Source organism: Myotis davidii, unplaced genomic scaffold (assembly GCF_000327345.1).
Source record: "Myotis davidii unplaced genomic scaffold, ASM32734v1 scaffold240, whole genome shotgun sequence".
In the NCBI taxonomy this organism is placed as follows: Eukaryota; Metazoa; Chordata; class Mammalia; order Chiroptera; family Vespertilionidae; genus Myotis; species Myotis davidii.
The window spans coordinates 2685274-2691002 of NW_006292334.1; the positions used below are offsets into that span (position 1 = coordinate 2685274).

Consider the following 5729-nt stretch of genomic DNA (forward strand, 5'->3'; position numbering starts at 1 on the left):
CATTTCTTCATGTTTAGTATTTATTGTGCTACATTGTTTACTTTCAGTATTTTTTGTGTGCGTATATTTTCTAGATACCCCTGTAGACCTTTGGGGACAGGATTACTGACCTTTGTGATTTACCATGTTAACTCGCTTTTGTATGTCCAAATGCAGACCAAGGCACCGTGCCCATAGAATATGTTCAATAAAGTCCCTTGATTACACAACCAAAGGTTTGATGATACTGACTTTTCCAATTCCCACATGGCCTGGTACTTGACTGGCAACCTCAATGAAACTGACCTATTTCTACAAGCGTCACCTCCCTGATCTTCCTTACTATAAAAGATAGAACCACAATGCCTTTCACTTCCCCTGGCAATATTTAAATGGAGACTTGCATTGAATTTTGGAGTCCAGAAGATATGTAAGTAGAAGACACTAGAATAGAGATGTATGGGACTATTGGATGATATGAAGGACAGTACAAACTGGCTACCTGTCTGAAGTCAGGTTATGTGATGTTTCCCGACTTTTCTTTCTGGCCCGAAGTCCCTATGGCCATGGCCCCAGGGAGAAGCTCAGTAAGAACTACTTGGCCCAGTCACTAAAAAATAAAACAAAAATCTATTTGATGCTAAGGTAGGGATTATTACTGATCAATTGCCTAGGCTTTTTTCCCCAAGTTCAATATCAGTACAGGCAAAAACATGATAGCCTTTAAACATTATCAACAACAGTGGCAGGACCTTGCATTGTATCCCCAGTTCTAATTACACCCGTGCCGTGGATGCAAACAGAGTCTGATCATCTGAGATAAAGGCGAGAAATTAAAGGACAAACAAGTGACTCATTCTAATGGCTCTGCTTCAGACAAGAGAAACCTGTAATTTCTCTTAGGCGTGCTTGACGGACCCAGGTGGAGTGAATCACAGACTTACACAAGACTTGAAACCACGGCCAGTTCTACAGTTCTCATGTTGGCCTCTCACAGCAGACAGCAGGTTTGCATGGGGGCTCCTGGATTTCCCCTTCAAAACATGGAGAAGAAGGACCGCAGCCCCTGAAGGGGGACCGGGGGAGGGGCCGAGGCAGGTGCACGTGATGGTGGGGCGCGGAGGTGGGAAGCTCAGCGCCGACCTTCCTGCGGGGCCGCTGGATCTCCTGGATGCCGTGAGTACACCTGCCATGCCAGCACCTTTCTTCTGGAGACGGGATTGTCTTTGCTGGTATTCCAGAATGGGGAGGAGGTGTGATTCGGGATGGCATTTTCTGAAATGCTTGATTATGTAGGGATCTTTCCTAATATTATATAGAAATTGACTAGCTCAAGGTTAGAATATTTCCTGTCTCCTTTACATTTGTTTTTCTTTAAAAAGCCATTTGTAGCTCAGTCTGGGCAGCTCCATTGGTGTTAGGGCATCATCCCGATTGGATCCCCAGTCAGGGCACATAGAAGAATCAGCCAAGGAAAGCATAAATAAATGGAACAATAAGAAGATCTCTCTCTCTCTCTCTCTTTCTCTCTCTCTCAAATCAATGAATATAAAAATTAAATAAATTTAAAAAAATAAAAAGTAATTTGTTAGGCTCTAATTGCTCAGTCCTAGGAGTGAAAGTGCAAAACACCTTGTCAGGCAATTAAACTGTCTGTTCGATTGTCCCCTTGCTTGATGAATTGGATGATCAAACTAGCTTGCAATTCCCTTCCTTTAGGCTGAATGTAAAGCTAGATTTTTAATTTTTAAATTTTTATTTTTAATAAATCTTTATTGTTGAAAGTATTACTTATATCCTAGTTTTTTTTTAAATAAAGCATTCTCTAGTAGCTTGTTTTTTAGTGGGGCGGACGAAGCTGACTTTATATCAACTTACAAGGAAACATTTCCTACAGTTAAAAGTTGCTAAAAGGCATCCTCCCCATTTCGAGTGGCCTCTAGTGTGGCACTTGATTTATGTCTCTTACACTCTGAGGTCAATTGTGGGAATGCAAATACGTTGCATCACAGGGTGCGATTTTTTTAGTGTCAGCACTCCAGCGAGCTTTGTTCATGGAGCAGAGCGATTGCTCAGTATATCAATTTCTTTAAAATCATCCCAGCAGCAACATAGTTGCTGAAATGCTGAATGCCTTCGAACTCTGAAATCATGTGATTCTTCAAACTTGTCAGAATTTAAATCCGCAGTGCAATTCTCAGGAAAGATACTGAGCTATAAAGAGATTGGCTGGAAGCCATCTAAAATCACCCAGGATGCGCAGTTTCTGGTTCTAATAGATCAATGGTTCTCAACCTGTGGGTCGGGAACCCTTTGGGGGTCGAACAACCCTTTCACAGGGGTCGCCTAAGACCATCGGAAAACACATATATAATTACATATTGTTTTTGTGATTAATCACTATGCTTTAATTATGTTCAATTTGTAACAATGAAAATACATCCTGCGTATCAGATATTTACATTAAGATTCATAACAGTAGTAAAATTACAGTTATGAGGTAGCAACGAAAATAATTTTATGGTTGGGGGTCACCACAACATGAGGAACTGTATTAAAGGGTCACGGCATTAGGAAGGTTGAGAACCACTGTAATAGATCATTTACATCTTCCTTTCAGCCAAGGCTCTTCATGAACCAGCTCCTCCATGGCCAGGGAGGAGCGACTGCCTGCATTCTGTTATTGAGGCCAACAAACGCGCCAGCAACTTGCTTGGCCATCTAGCTTTAGAATCAGAGTTCTAATTACACTAGTGGCATGGATGGGACATACAGTTAGGAAATTAGGCTGCAGGGAACAAGGCACATACACACACACCCAGATGTGGGTCACCTAACTCTTTCTCCAGTTAACCCTTTCAGAACTGGTCCTTCCCATCCATGGGACTGGCCCAGAAGTATGAGGTGAGCTGCTGCCTGGAAGATTAGCAAACAATGGGGAATATGCCCTCCCTGTCACCTTGGGATGAAGTTCCATGGGGAGAAGCACTTTGGGAAAGTGTCCACTTTGTTTACGGGAATTCCCATCTAGCTCCCCTCCAGGTGTTGTTTTGCATGAAGAGTTTTGAGAGATCAGACCTTGGGAGGTCCTGCTTCCTCCCTGACTGCAGTTATAGTTCCCAGGCCCTGCCTTTTTACATTTTTATGTTTTGAGAGTCCTGATGCCAGCTCTCACTCAGCCTGTTCAGACAGGCAGGGTGCCTCCAGCTGCATGAGTCATCTCCTACAACTCCATCCGAGAGAAGCTCCAGGACCCACGGGGACTAAGTGTATTTTTGAATTCCAACTCATTCAGAAACTCAGCTCTAAGTACGAGGAAGATGGGGCCAATAAGAGCTGCTTGCACTGCATGCTCGTGGCAGACGTCACTCATCAGGCCTGACGTTGTTGCTTGCTGTCCCTAGGTGGGACCTCACAGTCCTTTTTAATATAAGGTCCAGACAAAAGGAGGTCATAGGAGGCTGGGGGCATTTCAACCTAAATTACCACATCCCAAAATTATTTAGAGTTGCAAATATGTGTGCCTGCCCCACTGAGATAGAACAGTTGCCCTGTGATTTTAAAACAAACACTTTAGCCTTAGCTGGTTTGGCTCAGCGGGCAGAGCCCTGGACTGTGGACTGAAGGGTCCCCGGGTTTGATTCCAGTCAAGGGCACATGCCCAAGTTGTGGGCTCCATTCCCAGTAGGGGGCGTGCAGGAGGCAGCCAATTGATGATTCTCTCTCATCATTGATGTTTCTATCTCCCTTTCCCTCTCGCTTCCTCTCTGAAATCAACAAATATATATTTTAAAAAATAAAAATAAAACCAACACTTTAGACGTTGCCATCACTTCCTGTGAGAGACATTCGTTCATTCTTTCGCTTGTCCACAAATGTGTCTCTCATGTACCTTATGCTCTGCAAGGTGCTGTGGACAGAAAAACTGCCCACTGTATTCACATCTTGACAAATGGCATCATGATTTATTTTTGCATTTAATTTTTGGCTATTCTGCTAGATGCAGCCCAATTCCTCTTAGGCTCTGGGGCTAAAGTAGTAAAGTCTTGCGCTCTGTGGACCTCTTGTCATTACAGCTTAGGGTCAGAGCAGTGGTGTGGGAGGCGCCCGTTGCTGGGAATTCCCTGGGAGGAAGATCCTGAGACACATCTCTTCTGGGACTATTGTATGTAGTTCTATTTTCCTTTAAGTCTCTGAGGCCAGCAAACGCTATTTTCTCTCTGTTAGATCCGGGAGCCTGGCTTCCATTCAGTAGCTTAGAATGCTGTTTATTATCAAGTAAGAGACAGAAGTGGGTGGTTGTAGATAATCATGCCTTGATAAGGACACTCAGAGAGAGACGGGTGGTGGAAGCAGGGAGGAGGGAGGAGGGGCATTCTTTTCATAGGTCCCAAGAAGCTGTCAGCCCAGCTTGCTTGTTGCTTTTATGGCTGAAATGTCATCTTTCAGACACTTTGGGAACAGGATGTGGAGTTGCCTTTGTCGCGTGACTAGCCTAGAAGCCGGAGGGAACTTCTTTGTGGAGGTCAGATACCTCATTATATAGGAAACTACCACAGGGAGTCTCAGGCAGGAGTTCTTTGGCATCTTGTTTTCTCTCCCTCATTTTTATTCTCTTTTCTGAGTCTGTCTTCCCTTCCCTGGCTGATTGCCAAGCCTCTGCGTGCCTGCCTTCCCTCACCTCTCCGCTCTGAGCATCACGTTTCAGAATAATTCTGACTCGTTTCACAGATGAAAGATGATCTGTCCATCTGTCCACAGCCTCTTTCTTTCAGGATTGACTAAAGCCCAGACTCTTACTCATTAGTGGGCAACTGTGGGTCCAGTGTGAGTAGCTTAGGAGCTCACAGGGAACTGGCATGTGGTAGGTGCCCAGTAAATGCAAGTGGAGTCTGGATAGGTTAATGTGTTATACTCCAAGGTAACACTGTGTCCTCAAATAGCAGCCTTAAATTCCCCAAAGTACTTTTGATGATCAAGTAAATTTGGCAAAACCTGGGTCAGTCTTCTTACTGGAATTGCTCTCAGAGTCGTTGCTATGCGGAGGTGTGGGTGAAGGAGCGGCAGTGACACCCTGATTCCCAAACTGATCTGACCTTGTAACCCCTCAGGCTTTTGTGAGACCAGTGCTCCAGAGAAACCCACTTCAGGACACAATATGTTGGCCAAATGCAATAGACACAAACTCTGTATCTTTTTCCTACTAAGAGTAAAGCAGGTAAACTTACTGAATTCATAGAATATTTAAGTCAGTGGGTACCAATGTCCTCGTTAAGTTTTTCTTCCATTTTTTTTTATATTTAAGTTTGGTGGGTGTTACAAATTGTTGGCAAACAACTGGTGGGTCCTGGGCATAAACATGCATATTTTAGCACTGTCCTGTCAGGATTACTATTTACTGTTTTTATTTTCCCCCACTGGGTATGAGGCTCTGGATTGACTGGTTGATTGATTGATTGATTGATTGTTAATATCCCAAGTTTATTTTTATGAATGTACATATGGAGGGGTCCATAAAAATGTGAGACCTTAGGACCTTCATTTAAATAGCCAGTTATAGTTCCCCAAAGAGTATTAAGCCCAAGGGATTTGTGGAAATAGGGATTTCACAAAGACACAGAGTTTTTTCTAAATTGAACACACTGTAGAACCAGAGGTTAATAGATGGCATAAAGATCATCTGAGCTAAAGTACACGGAGAACTCTGGATTCTCCATGTAGGAAAGGACATCACAGTGACTCCAGCCACT

General features: G+C 43.6%; 1 protein-coding gene across 2 annotated transcripts in view; it reads left to right on the forward strand.

Annotated features, from left to right (window-relative positions):
- Positions 1 to 956: 956 nt before the first annotated feature.
- Positions 957 to 5729, forward strand: part of ADGRF4 (adhesion G protein-coupled receptor F4) — a 33494-nt gene continuing 28721 nt past the window's right edge. For both annotated transcript variants that reach the window (XM_006765716.2, XM_015565314.1), the window contains exon 1: positions 957 to 1155. The gene's annotated coding sequence lies outside the window, so the exon portion shown is untranslated. The remainder of the gene's footprint in view (positions 1156 to 5729) is intronic.